The 27,779-nt window shown below is 41.1% G+C and overlaps 1 pseudogene; it reads right to left on the reverse strand.

Annotated features, from left to right (window-relative positions):
• Positions 1 to 7,058: 7,058 nt before the first annotated feature.
• On the reverse strand, positions 7,059 to 27,454 carry LOC101099087 (annotated as a pseudogene).
• Positions 27,455 to 27,779: the final 325 nt, after the last annotated feature.

The raw sequence follows: 27,779 nt of genomic DNA on the forward strand, positions 1-27,779 counted from the left end.
CGCTGCCGCAGCAGCTCTCCGCCCCGACGCGCGCCGCGAGTCCGGGCCCAGGGGCCGAGCGGCAGAGGCGGCGGCACCAACTCCCGAGCGAGCCGGGCGCCGGCCCAGCCTGTCAGCGCGCAGGGAAGCCCGTAGGCGGCCGCCGCTGCCCCCTTCTGCTCCTCTTCCTCTCTCCTTCCTCCAGCCCACACCACTCCCACTTCGGGCGGCCGGGAAGCCCGTCACAGGCGTCGTCTCCACCCTCTCCCGGGCCACACCGGCTTCTCGGCGCCTCAGGCGATACTGGCCCGGACGCCCTATTTGCGTCGGAGTCCGCCTGCAGTCTGGCGGCCCGATCACTGCCGACCGAGACGGTCCCGCGGGCGGGGGCGGGGGCGGGAGTCGGGCACGCGCCCCGGGACTGCGCGTGTGCGCGTGCGCCGAGCGCCCGGGCCGCTCTTCTCCGGGCGCGCGCGCCGCGGGGCTGGCGGGCGGCGGCCACGCACGACCCGGCTGCTCGGCCAGGCGGCGGGAGCGCGCGGAGATTCCCGGGGCGTCCCCCGGGCCTGAACGGGCGGGGAAATGGAGCTGGAGCTGGCTAGCCGAGCCGCGGAGCCGGCGGGAGCCGGGCGCCGGGGCTGGGCCCGCCCCTCCCCAGATGGGCGTGTGTGTGGCGCCCGCCCGCCGTGGAGGCGGCTGGGAATGAGTCAGCCCGGCCGGGAAGGCGCCCCCTGCACGCAGCCGGCCACCACACACGTTATCCTCCCGGGCACTGTCGTTCGTTCCCCTTCTGCTTTCGCTTCCACGTTCCTCGTGCCGCGGACCTGTCCTTCCCCAGGCCGGGCCTCTCGGCCCGAGGGGAAGTGGCGCCGAGAGTTGGGGCAGCGTTCACACGCGCAGTTCTGTGCAGGTGCGCCCGACTCCAGTCCCTCACCTCTACGAGAATAGGGTGAGGGTGGGACGAGGCGCCCAGCTGCCTGCGGACTGGCGAGTGAGGACAAACATAGCCCACCGTCCCCCAAAGCCCCACTCATTCGTTCAACAAATATCCGCATACCATCCACCAGGTGCCGGACCGTAAGGCCCCCAAGGATGCTATGTAATCACAACGCGCGTTCTACTTGCTCTACCGGAGCGTGGATTCTGATAAAGTGACAAACATACTTGAAACGCATGATGTGCCAGTGTGTAATTGCCACTAAGATAAATAAAACAAAGTAAAGGGATAGAAAGCGAGGAGGCAGTATGCTATTTTAGCGAGGGGTGGCCAAGAGAGACCTCCCAGAGTAAGTGACATTTGAGCAGAGATGTGGGGAATGAGAATGCACCAGTCCTGCAACTATCTGGGAAAAGAGTTTCAGGCGGAGGGACTAACAGGGGCAAAGACCCTGAGAAAGGAGTGTGCTTGGTAAGTTCAAGGACCTGGAAAAGAGGTCACCGTAGCTGGAGGACAGTGAAGGAGGCAGCAGTGGGTAAGACATGAGGCCAAAGGAGTAGCCTGGAACCCAACTGTGTACGGTCTTTTTCTCATATTAGCCCTCTTTCAATCTGAAACACTGGATGCATTTATAGCCCCTGTTTCCCCACTCACAAATGATGCTGAGCTTCAGGTCTAACTTGTATTTAATGATTTCTCTAAATCAACTCACCAAAGCAACTCCCCCATTTCTTCTTACATAAGACCCATTGCAAAAGGTCTTTCAGCAAATGATAGCAGGATAGGAAATGACTTGAATTCACACTGACTCCTTTAAAGTAAATAATGAACTACAGCCCTCCTTTTGTCATAAGAGGGAGGGATTGACAGGACAATTGCATTCCTACGGTTACTGTTCTGCAAGCAAAATACGCAAGCAAAATACGCTGGAGAGTCCTTATTTTTAATTTCTAAAAAGGAACTGGAACCGGTTGTGACTCAGTGGCAAATCGAAAATCTTGGAATATAAAGGCTGAAATTACAAGCAGCAACTATCATGAGAATTCCCTTTTTCTACAAAAGAAAATTGTTACTGGAGTAGAAACCGGAACCCAGGCTCACACAAAGAAGACAAAATGGCCAAGTCGTCTTTAATATCACAGCTAAAGTTAAAATCATCTGAACTGTGGACATGGAAACATTCTCTTTTGTGAGGAAAAAAAAAATGTCCCTTTTAGAACTCTGAAACAGAGCAGAAGCATTCCATGCAGTAAGTGATCTTTCTATACTTTACAATGACATGTTTGTTCAACCAGACATGGTATCTGTTACTGTCCACGGCCTGTTTGCAGGGGGGAGGTCGTTTGTAACAGTGGCTATTGAGGGTTTCTTGTGAGGAAAGGGACTCTTTTTTTAGAAAAGTGATTTGGATATGAAAAACAGGTGGACTGGAAAGGAAATACATTATTCTTAAGTTTATGGAATTGAGAAATCTCTACCTACCTGCCCAGAAAGTGACTTGCCCAGGGTCATCATTCAGAGAGTGCAAGCCTCTCTTGTCACTAAGGTAGTATGATTTTGAAGTCAATACTGCCCTGGAATGTTGGGCTCTTTTCACATTGTCACATTGTCTAGCTCTTTGTGTGATCCCTCGTAGTGGCATAGCTAGAAATTTGCTCCCAGAGCAAATATTTCAGAAAGATTCCCCTATTTTTTTTTAAGTTTTTATTTATTTTAGAGAGAGCACAAGTGGGAGAGAGAGCGAGGGAGAGAGAGAATCCCAAGCACAGGGCAGAGCCAGACACGGGGCTCAAACCCATGAGCCATGAATGAGGTCATGACTTGAGCCGGAATCAAGAGTCAGCCGCTTAACCGACTAAGCCACCCAGGCGATCCAAGATTCCCCTATTTTTGATAAGGATAAAAAAGAATTCCATGAGAACAAACTGGACCAAGTCTTTTGTGCCATTCTTTCACACAATATGGAGAAATAAGAAACATGGGTTGGAGAATTACACATTTAGATTCAAAACCGATGATATGGCCATATCTAAAAGTAAAAACTAGCAGCTAATTGTTACCTCTGGGGCGAAGCGTATGGCAAACAGCAAGATCCTGCCGTTGGGCTGGAGCAGAGCATGGCAGCCGTGGTCCTTGACTACCACTCCCCAAACCCACCCCTGCAACAAGACTGTGACAGTTTTGTGAGATGGGGCTTTGGCTGCTATCACTTTCTAAAGTACTTAGGTGGTTTGATGCAACGCCAAGGTTGCAAATACACAGCCAAGGGTTTAAGAACTTAAGCTTGAGAGGCTGGCAGACCCAGGTTAGATTTTCTAAGCTTCCATTTCCTCATCAGTATAATGGGGATAATAATACCTTCCTTGAAAAGTCATTTTGAAGATTAGATGAAAAAGTATTTTTAAACCCTTTGCCCAGTTATTAAATGTGTATTATAGTTGTGATAAGGACAATTTACAGATCTCACCAAGCTGGGAGGTATAAGAAATATGTTGGATTTTATTAGTAATCCTGAAGCATTTGTCACGATGCGTCACATTACACAGAACTGTGTGGGCTGGAATGATAAGGGCTGAGTTGTAACAGAGATAAATGGAAAGACTTGCATTTGTAAATAAAACAAACAAACAAACAAACAGGGGAGCCTGGGTGGCTCAGTCAGTTAAGCGTGTACTTCGGCTCACGTCATGATCTCATGGTTTGGAAGTTCAAGCCCTGTGTCAGGCTCTGTGCTAATAGTGCATAGCCTGGAACCTTCTTCCGATTCTGTGTCACTCTCTCTACCCCTCTCCTGCTCCCACTCTGTCTCTATCTCTCAAAAATGAATAAACATTAAAAAAATAAAAAAAACAAACAACTATGCCATTAAATGATGAAATAATGAAAACATTAATCTTAAAATGAGCAAAAAAAAAATGTGACAGCAAAACAAACAAACAAACAAACAAACAAAACAGGAAAGTCCTTGGAAAGGGAAACAGATTCAAGCAAAGGGTTGAGGATAGACAGAGAGTTACTTTGTTTATTTCCAACACAGGGAAGATATACTTTTCTGAAGGCAAGGGAAATAGCCATGGAGAGAGGCTGATTTATTCCAGGTCTAATAATATAAACCAAAAAGCAAAGGCGGGAGTGTGAATCGGGTAGACAGAAAAGCAAGCAATGTTTTTTTGTTTTGTTTTGTTTTGTTTTGTTGTTTTGTTTTTTACTTTGAATCATCCCGATATTTTAGAATCATTCATTTCAAAGTTTGGTTAGATATGGAAGGAAAAACAAACAGTCCAATACCTCCTCTGCACTTCAGCAGATCCCTGCTGCTACCTCAGACCTCTCATCCTTCCTTATAGTCCCAAAGATAGAGGTGTTCCTGGCACACAGGTCCTCCTTGAGATAACCAGATAAATTTAATTTTGATGCATGAAAACCAAAAGTTTTCCCCTCTGTAAACCAGGAATTAATAGCCTCCTTCGAGTGAGAATAATTATTTGGTGACATATGCAAAATGTCTGTTATAATTATGCTCTACTTTGCAAAAATTTTGTATTCAAAATGGAGGTATAGTTACAAATTCACTAAAAACTTTATAAAAGGATTCATACCATGATTCACTCTTAAAAATAGAAATCCCCCTGGCATAATTGTTAGTTTATTTAGAAAGATTATGGACTTATTTATAAAGTTCTTATTTATAAAGATTATGGATTCTGCCCTCTTTCTCTAGGAGTGGTCCTACTTCACCCAGAGCAGCCAGCCAACCTCTAGCCGGTGTTATTCTTCATGACCCTCCCCCACCCCACCAGGCTTCTTAATTGCACCATAAGTTGTCACGTGAATCAAGCTGAGCCAATCAGGGTCCCCCTCTTGGGGAAGCCCAAACTGGGATTCAAAGACAGTTGCTCAGACTTTTCTGTTCACTTGAAGCCACTCATGCTCTAACATTAAATCTGCTATTGTGGTGTTACTATCTTTCTCCCTGTACGTGGAGCTGCACAGAAAGTTAGTTTGCTGTGGGGAAAGAGTAATGCAGATGTAAGAGAGGAAAGAGAAAAAGAGAACATACCAAGAATGAGTCCTCATAATGTTTCAGTTTCCTCTTCCTTATAAGGCCCAAAGAAACTTCCTGTATTTGGTATCTTGAAAATATTTCCTTATGACAAATTTGTCCTTTTTACTTAAGCTAGATTTACTTCCATCAGACTACTTGCAGTGAAATAACCTGAAGGAACACAGATATATAGCATGCTGATGAGAAAAGGAAAAAAAAAAACCTCTCAAGTTATGACAGAGAAGATGTATGTCCTTTAAAAATCCAATTTACTCACAAATTTGCAAGGCTATCTTCAATTATGAAGTCAAGAATAACGATAGAAGGTATTAGTTACAATCTGAGACATTACATAGAACCCATAGGTTAGCCAGAAATAAGCTGCCCTTGAGTATGGTGGCTATTTCCTGCAAGGAAATTTTCATCACCTTCACTGCCTCCTCCCGATCATCACTCCCTCTCAGGGCTGTTGGGTTTTCTTTTCTCCCTTGCTTCACCCAACTTTGTCTTTAACTGAGTTTTGTGAATCTTCTGGGCCAAATCTATAGTAATTGCAATGGTCAATCCACTTTAGCTACATTACTGATCAAAAGAAAATCTAATGTGATATTCAAGCCTCATACTGTTGTCTTTAAACACTGTGTATTTCAATTTTACCTGTGAAATACACAGCTGGACCAGAAGATGCTACATACAACAGTTCTCAACTTCTAACCCTACAAGACTACATACCTCCAATGTTTACAATTTGTCCTTGAGTGTATTTGCTCAACAAGCAGACCCCTCCCCACGCCCAGTCTCTCTCTCGATGCCTTCTCTTTTTGAGGTTTGGAGGCTGCACCTCCCTATCTCTCCATGATGAGAGTTGGCCAAACAGAAAGCCAGCATTTTCCTCCCAGCAGAGGCAGCTGGTGCTGAGGGAGCACCTGCTTTAGGGTGGTCTTACTTTCTCCACATTTTTATCTTCTCATTTCTCTTTTAGACCTGACACCCATCACAGTGGTATATGCCTGAATTTGCTGACTTGAAATTTGTTTTCTTAAAAAAATACACCTAGGGGTGCCTGGGTGGTTCAGTCGGTTAAGTGCCCTCTCGATTTCGGCTCAGGTCATGATCTCACGGTTTGTGGGTTCGAGCCCCACATCAGGGCTCTGTGCTGACAGCGTGGAGCCTGCTTGGGATTCTATCTCTCCCTCTCTCTCTCTGCCACTCCCCCCAACTTGCATGCTTGCTCTCTCTCTCTCCCTCTCAAAAATAAATAAATAAACATTAAAAAAAAAAAAAAACCACCAATGTCATTCTGGACTTCTGTTGAGATTATTGTAATTGAATGACTATGAAGTATTTTTTTTGAAGTTATTTATTTATTTATTTATTTATTTATTTATTTATTTATTTATTTTGAGAGAGAGACAGAGACAGAGACAGAGACAGCAAGAGCAGGGAGGGGCATAGAGAGAGGGAGAGAGAATCCCAAGCAGGCTCCACATTGTCGGCGCAGAGCTCGAAGCAGGACTTGAACTCATGAGATCATGACCTGAGCCAAAATCAAGAGTTAAATACTTGGGGCACCTGGGTAGCTCAGTCAGTTAAGCATCTGACTTTGGCTCAGGTCATGATCTCACAGTTGGTGAGTTCAAGCCCTGCATCAGGCTCTGTGCTGATAGCTCATAGCCTGGAGCCTGCTTCAGATTCTTTATCTCCCTCTCTATTCCCCTCCCCCACTCATGCTCTGTCTCTGTCTCTCTCTCTCTCTCAAAAATAATGCACATTAGAGGGGCACCTGGGTGGCGCAGTCGGTTAAGCGTCCGACTTCAGCCAGGTCACGATCTCGCGGCCCGTGAGTTCGAGCCCCGCGTCAGGCTCTGGGCTGATGGCTCAGAGCCTGGAACCTGTTTCCGATTCTGTGTCTCCCTCTCTCTCTGCCCCTCCCCCATTCATGCTCTGTCTCTCTCTGTCCCCAAAAAAATAAATAAACGTTGAAAAAAAAATTTTAAAAATAATGCACATTAGAAAAAAAAAAAGAAAGAGGTAGACTCTTAACCAACAGAGCCACCCAGATGCCCCAGTACTTACTTGTCTTTTTTAAACAAGGAGTTTAGTTTTATTTTCTCTGTGCATTTGTAAAACATTTAGGAGCAACACAGAAAAAAATAAAATAAAACCTCTTATGAAAAAAAAATTACACTAAAAAACGTCCTGAGAGGAATTAGTGCCTTAGCCCTAGTAAGTTACAGCAATTCTGATTGGTCCAAGGAATTGAGAAAGATATTGGGACCATAGAACAGGAGGCAAGAGAATGAGAAATTACTGAGGAAAATGACCTGGAAGTGGGCCATGAGGGGAACTGGAGGCCGGGAGGTGGGTCTGGGTGGAGGGAGGGGCCCCCACTGGTAGCCATGCGCGGGGGTCTTGGCAGCCCAGCATATCCACAAGGGGGCATGAGTGGAGGAGGCCCAGTGTATCCATGTGGAGGCAAAGACCCGGGTGATCCATGGGAGATCCAAACAGAGATCACTGGAGGGACATGTCCATTGGAGGAGGTTCTGGATGAGGCATTCCAGGGGACAGTCGGGTGGTGGCTGCCTCCCAGAGCCTGGGGCCCAGCATGGGGGTTATTCTAAGCCATGAGAGTATGATGGGCCAGTTGCATCTGAGACATCCCTGGATGAGGCATCCCACCTGGTGGAAATGGGTGAGGATAGGAGTGTCTGTATCCATGATGTCCGGCCTCTGGGGTTCTTGCTGATGGTGGGCCTTGTCCTCCAGCCCCAGGAAGCATAGGTGGTGAGGGTATGGTTGGAGGTATCCCAGGTGGAAGGGCTCCAGGGGGCAGCAATGGGGGTGGGACGGAACTGAGGAAGGGGCATGCCTGGTGGAGGAAGCCCAGGCCCCAGTGATGATACCACAGAATTGGGGGGGGGGGGGACGAGGGGAGTGGGATGCATCTGCCAACAGCTGATGAAGGCAGTCAGCCTGGGAAAGTGGGTTCTGGGTTGCCAGAAGTTGTTTGGATACTGAGCTACAGTGCTTACACTTGGAGTCCTTTTTGAAGCCATAGAACACAGTGATAGGGTTGTTACAGAGATACTGCCCTTCATGGCCTCAACAGCTGCATCCAAAGCATCAAATGAAGCAAAACTAATAATGGCATAATCTTCCGAGTTGCCTGTGTGAGCATCCCACATAATCTTAGGGGTTTGCAAGATCACTCCAAAGGTGCTAGAAGTTATCATAAAGCAGCTTCTCACAAATCTCTGGGTCCAAATTGCCAATGAAAATGTTAGCCCCAAAATCCAGGTTCTTGTGAGCCTTGTTCACCTGTATTGGTTTCCCACTGAGTTTGACCATGTTCGTGAGTTAATGGCATAGTTGGTATCTTCCTCACTCAAAAATTCTGTAGCGTTTGTGCTGCCCTGACTCTATGCTTTGGTATGTGCCTGGGTGGCTCAGTCATTTGAGCATCCAACTCTTGATTTCAGCTCAGGTCATGATCTCATGGTTCGTGGGATTGAGCCCTGGCATCAGGCTTTGCACTGACAGCATGGAGCCCACTTGGGATTCTCTCTCTCCCTCTCTGTCTGCCTCTCCCCCTAAATCTCTCTCTCTTTCAGAATAAATAAACTTGAAAATAAAGAATTATGCATCTATTATTCTTATTATTCTATTATCTATTATCCATATCAAAGAGCTAAATACATTTGTTGAACAAGCTTCTTTTTTCTGTTTTGATCTCATAAGTAAATGTTCATACATACTACTTGTGGATAATCCAAATAATACACACTATATAGTGTACAAAGTAGAAGTTCCACTTGGTCCTCTTCCCCTAGCCCTCTTCACTTGCCAGAGGTAACCATTGATGACTGTCTGGTGTGTAACTTTTCAGACTTTTTTCTACTACATACCTCCTACAAATGTAGTTTTGAGCCCCATAAATAAAATGGATAATTCTACCCATTTTTCTGTTACCATTTTTTCACTTATCACATATTGGAGATCTTTCATTCAATATGTATTGCTTTCCTTCACGCCTTTTAACTCTTATACAGGGTCCAATGAAATAGGTGACTTATAATGTATTCAATAATTCCAGCATTTATCAACATTTAGGTTTGTAATTTTCACAATTGAAAGCAGTGCTAAATTTGCACATCATTATATATACATTTCATGGGCACAAAGGTATTCCCTAGGATAGACACGAGACTGTCTGGGCCAAAGGAAATACATATTTAAATTTGGGGGGGCTATTGCCAAATTGACTTTCAAAAATCTCAGAGTAGCATATCATGCCCATTTCTCTATAATCTCAATGACTCTGGATATTATGAATCTTTAGTTTTAGGTGATTTTAATTCCAAATCACATTAATTCCAATAGTTCAACAAATATTTACTAAACACCTCTTATGTGACAGGTACCTCGCAGAGTATGTATGTTATACAGCCACTGTTCTACCTCTCCTTGTCTTCCTTTGTCTTTAATATACTTAAAGTAGACATAATAATGCTAGATCATAAAATTCACCAACCATCTAACCAAGCAAGTAATTATTCAATCACATTCAAATATACTTCTGAAATGAGCAGCCTTATACCATTTTTCTTATGGGAAAAATGATTCCTTTGGGAAAATACTGATGACATACAAAGACCAGAGATTTTTACTCTGGTAAAAGTCCTGGGGGACCTTGATCAGTTATTCAACCTTTCTGAACTTCTGTTTCCTAATCTTCCCTATGAGAATAATAGGGGTGCTTACCTTTGAGGACTGATTTTAAGTTATAATGAGATAACAAATAAAAAACACTCAACAAAATCCTGATAATAATAATAGGTGACATCAGACTGCTTGCAACACACCAGTCATCCGTCAAGGGCTTTTTATGTATTAAATCACTTGAGCCTCACAACAACTCCGTGAAGTGGTTCATTTCGTTATCTTCGTTTCAAAAGTAAGAAACCGAGGCACAAATAGTAACCTTCCTAGGGACTTCCTTAAATCCTGCAAAGTCAGGACTGAACCCTAGAGGGTCTGGCCTCAGAGCCAACCACACTCTACGGTCTCCTGAATAGGCAATCTAGCAATAAATACTATTTCTTTATTCTTCTCTTCTTAAGGCAGAAGCTGTACACAACCCTATTTAAAGAATATAAATATGATGATGGAAACTGATTCATTAAATTCTTAAGGAATCAGGTAATATTATTTACATATAGTGTATAACAAAGGCTCCTACCCAGGGAAGACTCTTGTTTGCTGGAACAGCTCCAGATGCTCGTAGGTTGTAGAGCAGTGATTCTCCAAATGTGGTCCCTGGACCAGCAGTATCAGCACTGCCTGACTTGTCAGAAATGGAAATACTTAAGCCCAAACTCAAAACTCCTGTATAAAATTATGGAGATGAGGGGCGCCTGGGTGGCGCAGTCAGTTAAGCGTCCGACTTCAGCCAGGTCACGATCTCGCGGTCTGTGAGTTCGAGCCCCGCGTCGGGCTCTGGGCTGATGGCTCAGGGCCTGGAGCCTGTTTCCGATTCTGTGTCTCCCTCTCTCTCTGCCCCTCCCCCGTTCATGCTCTGTCTCTCTCTGTCCCAAAAATAAATAAACGTTGAAAAAAAAAAATTAAAATTATGGAGATGAGGCCCAGTCACTTGTGTTTTAACAAGACTTCCAGATGACTCTGATGTATGTAAAAGTTTAAGAACCACTGTTGTAGGAAATCCATGATATGGGTGAAGTGAAAACAAAAGAAATAGCCTAAGAGCTCAGAGTGACTTTCAAAATAAACAGATGTGCAGAGAAGAGAGGGAAGGGGGAAAGATGAAAGACAAGTGAGGCTCAAATGCCTTGAAGGATGAACAAAAAGAATTTTTATTTCATGTTGTGGCAGTACGTGTAGGGAAATAAAAGATGGATGGCAGAGATCATTTTAAAACATTTTGCTTTGTGTTATAAATTAGATGCACTTTCATGCCCTTAAGAAAACAACTCGATTTTCAAGATGGCAATGGAATAGAAGGCTCCTTGCATGTCTTGTCCCACAAACACAGCTAGATAACTATCAATCATCCTAAACACCCCAGAATTGACCTGGAGGCTGATGGAACAAAACTCCACAACTAAAGAGAGAGAAGAGGCCACATTGAAGAAGGTAAGAAGTATGGAGAACTGCTTCAGGAGAGAATTGGATCACTATTGCTGCGGATAGGAGGGAGCCATGGTTGTGGAGAAGGGTGAGAGAAAGAGAGAGAAGTACACACAGAAACAGACAAGGAGAACACTTCCCCAAAGCCATTGGCTTGGAAAACGAGAGGGGCTGAATTTTGTGCGTTCTTGTAACCAGGCTTACAGCCTGGAGGGTTTTTTTGTGTTTGTTTTTTTTTTAATTTAAATTTTAGTTAGCCAACATTCAGTGTAATCTTGGTTCCAGGAGTAGAATTCAGTGATTCAACACTTACATACAACACCAGTGCTCATCACAGCAAGTGCCCTCCTTAGTACCCATCGTCCATCTAGCCCATCTGCTACCCACCTGCCTCCATTAACCCTCAGTTTTTCTCTATAATTAAGAGTCTCTTGTGGTTTGTTTCCCTCTCTTCTCTTTTCTTCCTCTCCCTTCCTATATGTTCATCTGTTTTGTCTCTAAAACTCTACATATGAGTGAAATCATATGGTATTTGTCTTTCTCCGATTGACTTATTTCACTTAGCATAATATATTCTAGCTTCATCCACATTGTTACAAATAAAGGCTGACTTTTAAAGGTCACTGAACTTGGCTGGGATAGAGCCTGGAGGGCACTTCCCTGTTCCTGGAGAGAAGGCAGACAAAGAACCCAGGAGCAGACAATGTGGAAACAGCATCTGAAAAATGCCTGGGGCACACAGTGGGTAGATTATTCACTCTCAGTCAACACTGCCTCAGTCCCAGCACAGTGGGCCCCTCCCCTAGAAGACCAGCACAAACCCCTGCCCACACCACATCTTCTGACCAGAGAGCTCTTCAGGGCTTCAGTTCTGGTGGAGGTGGTATCAGGTCTCATTTCACAAGCAGACAAGAGAACACCTATTTAACCTCACCACATTCAGGCCAGGGACCAAACACTGCCCACAGCAGTCAAGGAGAGCCTCTGCAGATGACTGGCCTGAAAGATAGAGCAGCCAAAACATGCAGCACACACCAGAGAAACTCCCTGAAGCACCTGGGCACTACTTGACCTATTCTTCATAAGACCATTACTTTCAGGAGTGGGAGATATAACTGGCTTTTCTAACACAAAGTAGAAGGCAGATACTTAGACAAAATGCAGAGATGGAGGAATTATCCCAAATGAAAGAACAAGATAAAGCCAGAGATCTAATTAAAATAGATATAGGTAACATGCCTGAAGGAGTGTTTAAAGCAACAATCATAAGGATACTCACTGGGCTTGAGAAAAGAATAGAAGACATCAGTGAGACCCTTACCACAAAGATAAAGGAGCTAAAAAAAAGAATCAATCAGAGACAAAGAACGCAATAAACGAGACTGGAAACAGGCTTGATTCAACGGACAGTAGAGGAAAGAATTAGTTACTTAGAAGACAAAATAATGGAAAATAATAAAGCTGAGCAAAAGAGAGAAACAAGAATTTTGCAACATAAGAATAGATCCAAAGAACTCAGTGACTCAATCAAATGTAATTAACATTCATATTATAGGAGTCTCAGAAGAAGAGGAGAGAGAAAAGGGGGCAGACAATTTATTTCAGGAAATAATATCTGAAAATTTACCTAATCTGGGGAAGGAAACAGACATCCATATCCAGGGAAGCACAGAGAACTCCCATTAAAATCAACAAAAACAGGCCAAAACCAAGACATATTATAGTTAATTCTGAAAAATATAGAAATAAAGAAAAATCCTAAAAGCAATATGACAAAAGACATCTTTAACTTATAAGGGAAAAATCCATAAGGCAAGCTGGAGATTTCTCAGTAGAAACTTGGCAAGCCAGAAGGGAGTGGTATGATATAATCAAAGTGCTGAATGGGAAAAATCTACAGCCAAGAATACTCTATCCAGCAAGGCTATCATACAGAATAAAAGGAGAGATAGTTTCCCAGACAAGCAAAAATTGAGTGTGTTCATGACAACTAAACAAGCCCTGCAAGAAATATTAAAGGGGACTCTGAGTGCTTGCTTCGGCAGCACCTGTACTAAAAAGGGGACTCTGAGTGCAAAGGAGAGACCAAAGTGGTAAAGACAAGAAAATATCAGAGAAAATCTTCAAAAAAAATGACAAAACAAGTAATAAAATGACAATAAATATGTATCTATCAATGATTAATTTGTAAATGGACTAAACGCTCCAATCAAAAGATTTAGGGGAGAAGTATAGACCAACTTCCCTGATGAACATGGATGCAAAAATCCTCAACAAGATATTAGCCAACCAGATCCAACAATACATTAAAAAAATTATTCACCACAACCAAGTGGGGTTTATACCTGGGATGCGGGGCTGGTTCAATATCTGCAAAACAATCATTGTGATTCATCACATCAATAAAAGAAAGGACAAGAACCACCTGATCCTCTCAATAGATGCAGAGAAAGCATTTGACAAAATACAGCATCCTTTCTTGATAAAAGCCCTCAAGAAAGTAGGGATAGAAGGATCATACCTTGCGATCATAAAAGCCATATATGAAAGACCCAGTGCTAACATCCTCAATGGGGAAAAATTGAAAGCTTTCCCCGCTGAAGTCAGGAACAAGACAGGGATGTCCACTCTCACCACTGTCATTCAACCTAGTATTGGAAGTCTTAGCTTAGCCATCAGACAACACAAAGAAATAACAGGCATCCAAACTGGCCAGGAGGAGGTGAAACTTTCACTCTTTGTGATGACATGATACTCTATATGCAAAACCCAAAAGATTCCACCAAAAAACTGCTAGAACTGATCCATGAATTCAGCAAAGTCGCAGGATATAAAATCAATGCACAGAAATCGGTTGCATGCCTATACACCAAAATGAAGCAACAAAAAGAGAAATCAAGGAATCGATCCCATTTAAAATTGCACCAAAAACCATAAAAAACTAGGAATAAATCTAACGAAAGAGTTGAAAAATATATACACTGAAAACTATAGAAAGCTTATGAAAGAAATTGAAGAAGACACAAAAAAATGGAAAAATATTCCATGCTTTTAGATAGGAAGAACAAATATTGTTAAATGTTAACACTACCCAAAGCAATCTACATATTCAATGCCATCCCTATCAAAATAACATGAGCATTCCTCAAACTAAAACAAACAATCCTAAAATTTGTATGGAACCAGAAAAGACCCCGAATAGCCAAAGCAATCTTGAAAAAGAAAACCAAAGCAGGAAGCATCACCATCCAGGACTTCAAGCTGTATTACAAAGCTGTAATCACCAAGACAGTATGGTACTGACACAAAAACAGACACTCAGATCAATGGAACAGAATAGAGAACCCAGAAATGGACCCACAGACGTATGGTCAACTAATCTTTGACAAAGCAGGAAAGAATATCCAATGAGGAAAGGCAGTCTGTCTCTTCAGCAAGTGGTGCAGGGAAAACTGGACAGCGGCATGCAGAAGAAAGAACCTGGACCACTTTCTTACACCACACACAAAAATAAACTCAAAATGGATGAAAGACCAAAATTTACAGGAAGCCATCAAAATCCTCAAGGAGAAAGCAAGCAAAAACTTCTTTGATCTTGGCCGCAGCAACTTCTTACTCAACACATCTCCAGAGGCAAGGGAAACAAAAGCAAAAATGAACAATTGGGACTTCATAAAAATAAAAATTTCTGCACAGTGAAGGACACAAGCAGCAAAACTAAAAGGCAAACAACGGAATGGGAGGAGATATTTGCAAATGACATATCAGATAAAGGGTTAGTATCCAAAATTGATAAACAACTTATCAAACTCAACACCCAGAAAACAAATAATCCAGTGAAGAAATGGGCAAAAGACATGAATAGACACTTCTCCAAAGAAGACATTTAGATGGCCAAATGACACATGAAAAAATGCTCAACGTCACTCATCATCAGGGAAATACAAATCAAAACTACGATGAGATACCCCATCACCCCTGTCAGAATGGCTAACATTAACAACTCAGGCAACAGACATTGGTGAGGATGCAGAGAAAGAGAATCTTTTTTGCACTGCTGGTAGGAATGCAAACTGGTGCAGTCACTCTGGAAAACAGTATGGAGATTCCTCAAAAAATTAAAAATAGAACTACCCTATGACCCAGCAATTGCACTACTAGGTATTTATCCAAGGGATGCAGGTATGCTGTTTTGAAGGGACACATGCACCCCCATGTTTATAGCAGCACTATCAACAATAGCCAAAGTATGGAAAGAGCTCAAATGTCCATCGATGGATGAATGGATAAAGAAGATGTGGTATACATATACAATGGAGTATTACTCGGCAATCAAAAAGAATGAAATCTTGCCATTTGCAACTACATGGATGGAACTAGAGGGTATTATGCTAAGCAAAATTAGTCAGTCAGAGAAAGACAAATATCATATGACTTTACTCATATGAGGACTTTAAGATCAAAACAGATGAATAAAAGGGAAGGGAAGCAAAAATAATATAAAAACAGGGAGGAGGACAAAACATAAGAGACTCTTAAATATAGAGAACAAACAGAGGGTTACTGGAGGGGTTGTGGGAGTGGGTGTGGGCTAAATGGGTAAGGGGCATTAAGGAATCTACTCCTGAAATCATTGTTGCACCATATGGTAACTAACTTGGATGTAAACTAAAAATAAATAAATAAACATGGTTAAAAAAAAAAAAAGATGTAAGGTGTCAGAACGTATAAAAAAAACAAGATCCGTCTGTATGCTTCCTACAAGAGACTCATTTTAGACATAAAGACACCTGTAGATTGAAAATGAGGAGATGGAGAAACACTTACCTGGAATTTAAACAAAAACTTTAAAAAAAGAAAACATGTATCATGCAAATGGTTATCAAAAGAAATCCAGAGTAACAATACTTACATCAGACAAAAAGGACTTTAAAACAAAGATTATAAAAAGCAACAAAGAAGGACATTATATAATCATAAAAGGGACAGTCCAACAAGATGATCTAACAATTATAAATATTTATGAACCCAACATGAAAGCACCCAGATGTATAAAACAATAACTAATGTAAAGGAACTAATCATTAGTAATACAATAATAGTAGGGGAATTTAACACAACACTTATATCAATTGAAAGATCATCTAAACAGAAAATAAACAAAGGAACAATGGCTTTTAATGACACACTGGGCCAGATGGACTTAACAGATATATGCAGAACATTCCATCCTAAAACAGTAGAATATACATTCTTTCAAAGTGCACATGGAACATTCTCCAGAATAAATCACATATTAGTCACAAAATAGGCTTCAAAAAACACAAAAAGATTGAAATCATACCATGCGCCTTTTGGGACCACAGCGCTATGAAACTAGGAGTCAACCACAAGAAAAATTTGGAAAGACCACAAGTACATGGGGGTTAAATAGCATGCTACTAAACAATGAATGGGTCAACCAAGAAATCAAAGAAGAAATAAAAATAATTACATGGAAACAAATGAAAATGAAAACACAATGTTCCAAAATCTTTGGGATATAGCAAAAGCAGTCCTAAGAGGGGAAGTATAGCAACACAGGCCTACCTCAAGAAATAAGAAAAATCTCAAGCAACCTAACCTTACACCTAAAGGAGCTAGAAAAAGAACAACAAATGAAGACTACAGCCAGCAAAAGGAAGAAAATAATAAAGACTCGAACTGAAATAAATGATACAGAAACTTCAAAAACAGTAGAACAGATCAATGAAAACAGAACCTGGTTCTTTGAAAAAATTAATAAAGTTTGTAAATCTCTAGCCAGACTTATCAAGAAAGAAAAGAGAAAGGATCTAAATAAATAAAATCGCAAATGAGAGAGGAGAAATAACAACCAACACCACAGAAATACAAACAGTTATAAGAGAGTATTATGAAAAACCATATGCCAACATATTGTACAAACTGGAAGAAATGGGTAAATTCCTAGAAACATATATATTACCAAAACTGAAACAGGAAGACATAGAAACTTGAACAGATTCATAAGCAACAAAAAAAATTGAATCAGTAATCAAAAACTCCCAACAACCAAAAGTCCAGGGCCAGAGAGCTTCCCAGGGGAATTCCACTGACGATTTAAAGAGTTAATACTTACTCTCAAATTATTCCCAAAAACAGAAAAGGAAGAAAAACTTCCAAATTTATTCTATGAGGCTGACATTACCCTGATACAAAAACCAGATAAGGACTCTACTGAAAAAGAGAACTGCAGGCCAATATCCCTAATGAGCATGGATGTGAAAATTCTCAATAAAACATTAGCAAACTGAATCCAACAGGACATTAAAAGAAGCATTCACCATGATCAAATGGGATTTATTCCTGGGCTGCAAGGTTGGTTCAATATTTGCAAATCAATCAACATGACACATCACATTAATAAAAGAAAGATAAGAACCATATGATCCTTTCAATAGACACAGAAAAAGCATCTGACAAAGGAAAACATCCATTCATGACAAAAACTCTCAACAAAGTAGGTCTAGAGAAAACATACCTCAAAATAATAAAGGACATAAATGAAAAACCCACAGCTAATATCATCCTAAATGGGGAAAACCTGAGAGCTTTTACCCTACGGTCAGGAACAAGATAGGGATGTCCACTCTTACCACTGTTATTTAACATAGCACTAGAAGTCTTAGCCTCAGCAATCAGACAACAAAAAGAAATAAAAAGGCATCCAAATCATCAAGAGAAGTAAAACTTTCACTGTTTGCAGATGACATGATACTACATTTAGAAAACCCAAAAGACTCCACCAAAAAACTCCTAGAACTGATACATGGACTCAGTAAAGTCACAGGATACAAAATCAATTTACAGAAACCTGTTGCATTTCTGTATGCCAATAATGAAGTGGTAGAAAGAGAAATTAAGAAAACAATCCCAGCTACAATTGCACCAAAAACAACAGAATACCTAGGAATAAACCAAACCCAAGAAGAGAAGGACCTGTACTCTGAAAACTATAAAACACTGGTGAAAGAAATGGAAGATGACAAAAAGAAATGGAAAAAACATTCCACATTCATGGATGGGAAGAACAAATATTGTTAAAATGTCTATACTACCCAAAACTACACATTCGATGCATTCCTTATCAAAATACCACCAGAATTTTTCACAGAGCTAGAACAAAGAATCCTAAAATTTGTATGGAACCACAAAACACCTCAAATAGGCAAAACAACATTGAAAAAGAAAGGCAACACTAGAGGCATCGTAATTTTGGACTACAAGTTATATTACAAAGCTGTAGTGATTAAGACAGTATGGCACTGGCACAAAAATAGGTATCGTGATCAAGAGAACAGAATAGAAAATCCAGGAATGAACCCACAACTATATGGTCCGTTAGTCCTCAATAAAGCAGGAAAGAATATCCAATGGGAAGAAGACAGTTTCTTCAACAAACGGTGTTGGGAAAACTGGACAGCTACATGCAAAAGAATGAAACTGGACCACTTTCTTACACCAAACACAAAAATTAATTTAAAATGAATGAAAGACCTAAATATGAGACGTGAAACCATAACAATCCTAGAGGCAAACACAGGCAGTAACCTCTTTGGCATCGGCTGTAGCAACTTCCTTCTAGATATATCTCCTGAGGCAAGGAGAAAAAAAGCAAAATGAACTATTGGGACTTCGTCAAGATAAAAAGCTTCTGCACAGTGAAGGAAACAATAAAACTGAAAGGTAACCTGTGGAATGGGAGAGTATATTTGCAAATGACACAGCTCATGAAGGGTTAATATTTGAAATGTATAAAGAATTTATAACTCAATACCCAGACAATGAAAAATCCAATTAAAAAATGGGCAGAAGACAAGAATAGACATTTTCCCAAAGACATACAGATGGACAGCAGACACATGAAAAGGTGCTCAGCATTACTCATCAGCATGGAAATGTAAATCACACTACAAGGGGATGTCACCTCAAACCTGTCAGAATGGCTAAAATCAACAACACAAGAAACATCAGGTGCTGGTAAGAATGTGGAAAAAGGGGAACCCTCTGGCATTGTTGGTGGGAATGCAAACTGGTGCAGCCACTGTGGAAAACAGTATGAAGATTCCTCAAAAAAGCAAAAAATAGAAGTATCCTATAATCCAGAAATTGCACTACTAGGTATTAACTCAAAGAATACAAAAACACTAACTCGAAGGGATATATGCACTCTGATTTTTATAGCAGCATTATCTACAATAGCCAAATTATGGAAACAGCCTAAGTGTCCATCGATTGATGAATGGATAGAGAATATCTGAGATAGATATGGTATACATTACTCAGCCATAAAAAAGTGAAATCTTCCATTTGCAATGACATGGATGGAACTAGGATGTATTATGCTAAGTGAAATAAGTCAGTCAGAGAAAGACAAATCTCATCTGATTTCACTCATATGTGGAATATAAGAAACAAGGCAATGAGCAAAGAGAAAGGCATACCAAGAAGCTGACTCTTAACTATAAAGAACAAACTGATGGTTACCAGAGGGGAGGTGGGGGGAGGGGATGGGTTAAATACACGATGGGATTAAGGAGGGCACTTGGGATGAGCACCAAGTGTTGTATGGAAGTGTTAAATCACTATATTGTACACCTGAAACTAATATTACACTCTATGTTAACTAACCGGAATTTAAACCAAAACTTTAAAAAAACAACTCAAATTTTCTCTTCAATTATTCGTGGGTATTAAACTCATGATATTTGAATGCAGTTACTGTATAATGCCTAGACTATTTGGGGGTCCCTAATTTTATTAAGGTTATGTTGTTACAATGCAATGAATCGAAGTCAGATAGTATTGAGTACATTTAATACAAATCAAACAAATTCTAAAACCACAAAGTGTTGGTGTAGAAGAACCTTACTGATCATAGGGATCACTGACTAGATACAGTCATCAAGTCTAAATACCATGTTCTATACAGTACAGTGTTTGCAAAGATGATGTAGCCTAGGCAATGCACCTGTTTCTTAGGTAGGTGTAGGTGTAGGAAGGATAGGTGTAGGAAGAATGCATTGCATAAGAACACAAAGACACCCTTGTAGCTATGAAGGCAGAAATATCTGTCTCATTCCCCATTGCATATCCCGTACCAATCAAGGTTTGACACACAGCAAGTGCTGAGAAATATTAATGTATGAGTGAATTAATGAATAAGAACCCTAGTAGGACAAGATGAGGGTTAGTGACCCCTGTACCAATAATACCTCTAATCTATCGAAAACAAATTACCACTTTAACTCCTTGGGCAAAGGTCTGACTATGGAAGTAATGTACCTTCAGGCAGGAATCTGAAGCACAGAAGTTTGGCCTGAAGAAAATGAGTACCAGGGCACCTGGGTGGCTCAGTTGGTTAAGTGTCCGAATTCGGCTCAGGCCATGATATCGTGGTTCATGGATTTGAGCCCAGCAACAGGCTCTGTGCTGACAGCTCAGAACCTGGAGCCTGCTTCGGATTCTGTGTCTCCCTCTCTGCCTGACTCCTGCTCATGCTCCGTCTCTCTCTCTCTCTCTCTCTCTCTCTCTCTCTCTCTCTCTCAAGAATAGTAAACATTAAAAATCTTTTCTAAAAAGAAACAAAGAAAGCAGCCAAAGATGACTCCAAGATTTTGGCCTGAGCTACTGTAAGACCACCCTTAACTGAGTTGAAGAAAACTGGGTAAGAAGCAGGTATACAAGCTCAATTTGGGATATGTCAAGTATAAGAAGTTCATTAGGTGTTCAAGAGGAGAAGTCACATAAGCAGCTAAATATACTAGACTGAAGTTTAGGAGAGAATATCTGAACTGAAGATATGAATTTGGCACTCATAAGTATAGATATTATATGTATTTTTACATATTTATTTATTTTGAGAGAGAATGAGAGCAGGGGAGGGTCAGAGAGAGGGAGAGAAAGAATCCCAAGCAGGCTCTTCACTGACAGCAAAGGGCTTGAACCCATGAACCATGAGATCATGACCTGAACCAAAATCCAGTCAGAAGCTTAACTGACTGAGCCACCCAGGCACATCAGAAATTATATTTAAAGCCATGGGATTAGGTGATACCACCAAGAGAGTGAATGTGGATTTAGATAGAAAAAGAGAAGAGGTCCAATGACATAGATCTAGGATACTCCAGGGTTCACAGTTTGCAGATATTAGAAGGAGCCAGCAAATGAGATTGATAAGGAGGGACCAGTAAAATAGGGGAAAAATCAATATAGTACAGTGACCTTGAAGCAAATAAAGTATTATAAAGAGAAGCTATTCACAATTGCATCAAATGTTGTTACATCAACTAAGGATGGAGAACTATCTATTGTATTTAACAACTGGAGGTCATTGATGATGACCTTAACAAAAGCAATTGCAGATTAGTGAGGCAAAATCTTGATCTAATAGCTTCAAGAGAGAACGGGCAGAGGATGGTAAATATAGACAAGTATTAGGGGAAGTTTTTATTAAAGAAGAAGAAAGAAATGTGGCAAGTACTGGAAGGGGAAGCAGAGCCAAGAGAAGAATGATTAATTAATTAATTAAGCAATTCTGAGAAATAAGAGCATGTATGTAATCCAGTGAAATGGTTCAGTACAAAGGTAATAATTCATAATGAGGGAAGGAGAAGGGGAATTGTTGGAGCCATGTCCTTGAATAGGAAGGGGAAACAGATCTAGATCACAAATGAAAAGTTTGACCTTCCATGGGAGCACAGAGCATTCATCCCAAATACATTACATTTGGGTCCTTTGAGAAGCAGATGCCAGGATGAAATTAGATGTGCAAGAGATTTATCGGGAGGAACCCTTGTGAAGGATAAAAGAGAAAGGTGGGAAGGTAGGTGGGAAGAGCCTTCAGACCATGATGCAAGTCTGAGATCTGTGAAAGAAAAGAAGAAATAAAAGAGGATTGGGTAGTTATGTGAAAGTTTAAAAACAGAGTTGCCCATGGACCCTACTAGGAATATACCCAAGAGAAATGGAAACAAATGTCCTCACAAAAACTTATACACAAATGTTCACAGCAATATTATTCATAATAGGCAACAAGGAGAAACAACCCAAGTATCTATTTACTGATGGATGGATAAATAAAATGTGGTATGTCCATATAACAGAACATTGTTCAGCAATAAAAAGGAGGTAATGATAAATGCTACAACATGGATGAGCCTTGAAAATGTGCTAAGTGAGAGAAGCCAGTCACAAAAGACCATATATTACGTGACTGTGTTTAGATGAATTATCCAGGAGGAGAAAAAAATCTATAGAGAACAGAAAGTAAATTAGTGGTTGTCCAAGACTGTAGGGGATTCGCAGTTTGGACAGTCAGAGCTAACAAGCATGAGTTTCCTTTGGATAATGGAAACATGCTAAACATGTTTGGACAGTCTGAGCTAACAAGCATGAGTTTCCTTTGGATAATGGAAACATGCTAAAATTAATTGAGATGTTGGTTGCACAATTCTGTGACTATAATAAAAACTATTGAACTGTAACTGTAAATAGGTGAAGTGTATGGTATGTGAATTATATCTCCATAAAGCTTAAAAAAAATAAAGGAAGAAAAAGAGGATCGGGTAAGAAGAGACTCAGACTGCAGGGCTACTCAGAAAGTCTTGGCTGGGTCAAGAGGAAGTCTTCGAGCTGACTGCCTGTCAGAGGAATCACATGTGGGGCAAAAAGGACACGGCTCTCGTACTCTCGCCATGCTCAGTCACTGCTGAGAGAGACTCTAGAAGGGAGGTAGAAGTAGGGGGAAAGGGAGGCCTCTCTATGTAAACTCTGCAGTAAAACCATAAGTATGTCAACTGGAAGCCATCAGCCAACTACACGCTTCACGGTAGGTTCCCTTGAGCGGAGAACGTCCATGGCTGCCGAAGAGTAAAAGAGTCAGGTTACATGGCTACCATACTGACAGAGGAGTCTTCTGTGATTTTACTTTTTCTCTATGCATAGGAAATGAGGTCATCAACTGACAGTGAATCTGGGTGAGAGTGGGTGCAGATGTTGGGGTTTGAAGATAAAGGTGAAAGGTGAAGTCATCTACAAAAGCAGAAGGTTGAAAGGACCAAGAAAATGTAGCTGGACAATCTGGCGGTGTTAAGAGCCTGCTAGATTTCAAGAATTTAAAATGAGACTCAGAAACATGGCTGTGGGGTTTTCTCCACCCACGTTCAGCTGCTCAGGTCAAAGCTCAGAATGAAGAAAGTTCAATTAAAGCAGGGTTGGAGTTTTCCAAGGTGAGTAAGAGGAAGTGAAAACAGGGCAAGGAAGTTGAGGGTGTGTGCAATAACTGATTATAATGGTTGATCATTGAATTTTAATTGGGTAAGCACGGAAGAGAAGATATGAGGTCAGTGAGGGCAACAGAAAAGTATTAATGGCTTGTCCAGTAGGGGATGGTTGAAGGACTCTTAGTGTTAGGATACTTGAAGGAGTGATCTAGAAACAGAGGAAGTGGAACAACAGAAGGCAGCAGGGTTTCAGGGAAACTTTTGTTGCCAGCTTGCCTACCCTACTCCTATTAATCCAAACACTTTTTTGCCTTTCAAATCAAGGTATGTCTCATGCTCTGGAGAACTATCTTCTGCTGAGTAGGTCTGAGCTCCACAGCCGCAAGGATTCTTCTCTCATACAGCCCCTCGTATATTGTGGTTCACAATTACAGGTGTCTCCTAAGTTGATCAAAAATGGTATTTACATTTCTGTTCTCATCCTCCTTATTGCATTTGGGTAATTACCAAGGCCAAGAGGAAACTGCTGTCTTTTAACTCTGACTCATTTGGTCTGGAAAGAAGCCCAAGCACTGGTGTTTTTAAAAAGTTTCCCAGTTGATCCCAATGGACAGCTAGAGTCGAAACGCAACTGTACATGATGCTGATAAACCCATTCTTAAAGTAAGGTGAAATTTATAATATTGGATTAGAATGAATAAACTGCCCTCACCCCCTCTTGCCCTTTAAGATATAGGAATCCAGCAGGCACTGGATATTTAATTTCTGGGGCGTTGCATAGCCAGCCATACCCCTAATCATTTCTTCTCTGATGGAGATCCGTAGCTGTGCCATATAGTTAGAGGGGAGCCTGATACATTTAGCAGTCCTTGAAAGGACTCAGATAGAGGCCACCAGCTTATTTAAAGAGAGCTACTCCATTCAGACAACTTTTTTCCAGAACCTCCTCTGATGAAGACCTCCAGCCTTTTTCTTCACCATTCAGCACCTTGCCTCCCTCCACACAAGAATCCCCAGGAACCCTGCATGTACCAGTCCAGGTCTATAAGGCAAAAATTAGGAGTTGGAAGAGGAGCTACACAATAATTAAAATAATTAAAATTTCTGCTATACAAGAAAGAAGCAGAACCTTCCATGGAATCACTGACTGAATTTTAAAATAGAGCAAAAAGTATTCTTACCTTCATTTATCCCCAAGCATGAGGGATGAGTCATCCTACATGGAACTCTAATGCACCAATACCATACCAGCAAATTAACACACATTAAGGGTGTGACTCTTAATATTGACTTGACCCTGAAAACTACTTCCAGATGCAGTTACTTATATTTCTTCACATGTTTAAAATACTTGATCTTAATACTTAATCCTCAGGGAGCTAGGCAATTTGACTACCAAACAAATAACAACTGTTATACCATGCTTGTCCCAGAGCTTTCTAGATAGACTATTAGCAAGGAGGAGAATGGAATTAATATCAGAGCCTCATTCGATGGTGTGTGTGTGTGTGTGTGTGTGTGTGTGTGTGTGTGTGTGTGTATTTTGCATTCATTAAAAAGAAGCATAAGTTATGGGCTAAGAAATGTTACTCTACAGAGGGATCTGTTTACCATTGCAACATAGTGGTTGGCCCACTTATAAAATGCTGAGTATCTAAAGACCACTATCTCTTTCTCTCTTTTAAGTTTATTCATTTATTTTTGAGAGAGAGAGAGAGAGAGAGAGAGAGGCAGAGAGAGAGGGAGACAGAGAATCCCAAGCAGGCTCTGCACTATCAGCACGGAGTCCAACATGGGGCTTGAACTCACAAACCGTGAGATAATGACCTGAGCCAAAATCAAGAGTCTGACACTAAACCGAATAAGCCACCCAGGCACCCCTTAAATTTGTTTAGAATAGCAATAATCTTTAAAATTTGCCTAATGAAAAATAAAGTTATTTGTGAGCATCTATTTATTGTGGGAAGAACATTCTTAGGCATATTTGTGTTACTATGTGAAATTGCTACCGAGAAATCCACGATACCAAAGAGACCTATGCGTTTGATCAACAAAACTGAAAATGTTGCTTATCTATCTAGATAAAAGATCTACTAAGGGGCGCCTGGGTGGCGCAGTGGGTTAAGCGTCCGACTTCAGCTCAGGTCACGATCTTGTGGTCCGGGAGCTCGAGCCCCACGACGGGCTCTGGGCTGATGGCTCAGAGCCTGGAGCCTGTTTCCAATTCTGTGTCTCCCTCTCTCTCTGCCCCTCCCCCGTTCATGCTCTGTCTCTCTCTGTCCCAAAAATAAATAAACGTTGAAAAAAAAATTAAAAAAAAAAAGATCTACTTTAACATTAATTTTACTATCAGGCTGCGGACACCTTACCTCTGTAAGAGAGAGACTCTACAACCTGAATTTTTAGTCAAAACCACAGGTACTATCCCTAGTTTTATTTTGTTTTTGTTTTTGCTCTTCATTAATATCATTAACAACCTTGCATCCTTTTCCTTTTCTTTGATTTAGTTTAGACAATTTTGAGAGATTACTTTCTTTGGGACTTTTTTTTCAGTGACATTTCTCAAACTTGTTTCATTTTTAAAACCCAGTAAAGGCTTTCCCACTTCCTTTCATATCACAGCTTAAGCCTCAAAAGCCTTAGTACTCGAAGTGGGATCAGACCAGCAGCATCAGAACAACTTGGGAGCTTGCTAGAAAAACAGGAACTTGGGCTCCACCCCAGATGCACTGCATTGGGTACTACATTTTAACAAAATCTGGTGTTATTTTTTATGCACATTGTAGTTTGAGAAACACTTTGTTAAGTTAAAATATATATTACTTCTCAGAAGAATTTTGTCATTAACAGATCCACTGTAGAAAAATTCAAAGTTTAAAATTACTTATGAGGTTGAAGTACAAATTGGTACAATCCTTCCAACATTCTGGTAATAGCATTATAATTTTTTTTAAGTTTTTGTTTATTTTTTAGACAGAGAGAGGCAGAGCATGAGCAGGGGAAGGGCAGAGAGAGAGGGAGACACAGAGTCCGAAGCAGGCTCCAGGCTCTGAGCTGTCAGCACAGAGCCTGACAGGGGGCTCGAAACCACGAACCGTGAGATCATAACTTGAGCCGAAGTCAGGACGCTTAACCGACTGAGCCACCCAGGCACCCCTGTAGTTTTTTTTAATGTTTATTTCTGAGAGAGAGAGAGATTATGTGTGTGTGTGAGTGAGCAGGGGAGGGGCAGAGAGAGAGAAGAGGACAGAGGATCCAAAGCAGGCTTTGTGCTGACAGCAGCGAGCCCAATGCAGGACTCAAACTCATGAACGGTGAGATCATGACCTGAGACAAAGTTGGATGCTCAACCAACTGAGCTACCCAGGCACCCCACATTACGAATGCTAAAATGGTTATAGTCTCAGACCTCATAATGGCACTTTGGAAATGAATCCTAAAGCAAGAATCCAATGAAATGCTAAAAGCTTTACATACAGAGAAGCTCCTTGTAGCCTTATCTAAAATAGCAAAAAATTATAAATGAGCTAAATATTCAACAATAGAAAAATTGTAAATAAATCATGATAATCCACCAGATATACTTTTATTCAACAACCAAAATTATGGTCATTAAAATATATAAAATGAACTGAAAATAGTGGAGTAGAGAATCCAGGGCTCTGTCCCTCTGCAAAAGCAACTGATGAGCTGGCTCAAAAAACTTTTAATTTCTTAAAAGTTAAGAAATTAACTTTCGCACAGCTCTGTAACCTACTCAAAAACTTACAACAACCAGAAGATCTAGTAATGAAAGAAGCTGAGGGGAACCTGGGTGGCTCGGTCTGACTCTTGATTTCGGCTCAGGTCATGATCTCAGTGTCGTGGAATTGAGAGCCCCATCAGGCTCTGTGCTGAGAGCATGCCCCTGCTTGAGATTCTCTCTCTGCCCCTCCCCCTTCCCTTCTCGCATTCTCTCTTTCTCTCAAAACAAATAAACATTAACAAAAGAAAGAAGGAAGCTGCTGCTTTGTGCTAAGAGACCACTGCAGTGCTTTAAATTGCCCACCCACTACCCGCCATGCCTCAGATTAACAGTGACAAGTAAGTGAGGTTAAGTAGGAAACTGAGAGAGCCTCCCTTGGTAGGCTAAGATGTGCATTTGGTGATCATCAGCCTCTGTGGACAGGATGAGATCCTGCCTACTTCCTCACACCCTTCTCTCACATAAAGAAAAAGCATCAAGCTTTGAACATCTGAACATCTGAAACTAAATATCACTAATAGAAACTTACTTGGAAAATCACTGACAGTTTGGAAATTAACCAACACAATTTTAAGTACTTCTGTGGATGAAACAAACAAACAAGCAAACAAAAATCACAAGGGAAATTAGAAAATACCCTAA

The sequence above is a fragment of the Felis catus genome, chromosome D4, assembly GCF_018350175.1.
Source record: "Felis catus isolate Fca126 chromosome D4, F.catus_Fca126_mat1.0, whole genome shotgun sequence".
In the NCBI taxonomy this organism is placed as follows: domain Eukaryota; kingdom Metazoa; phylum Chordata; class Mammalia; order Carnivora; family Felidae; genus Felis; species Felis catus.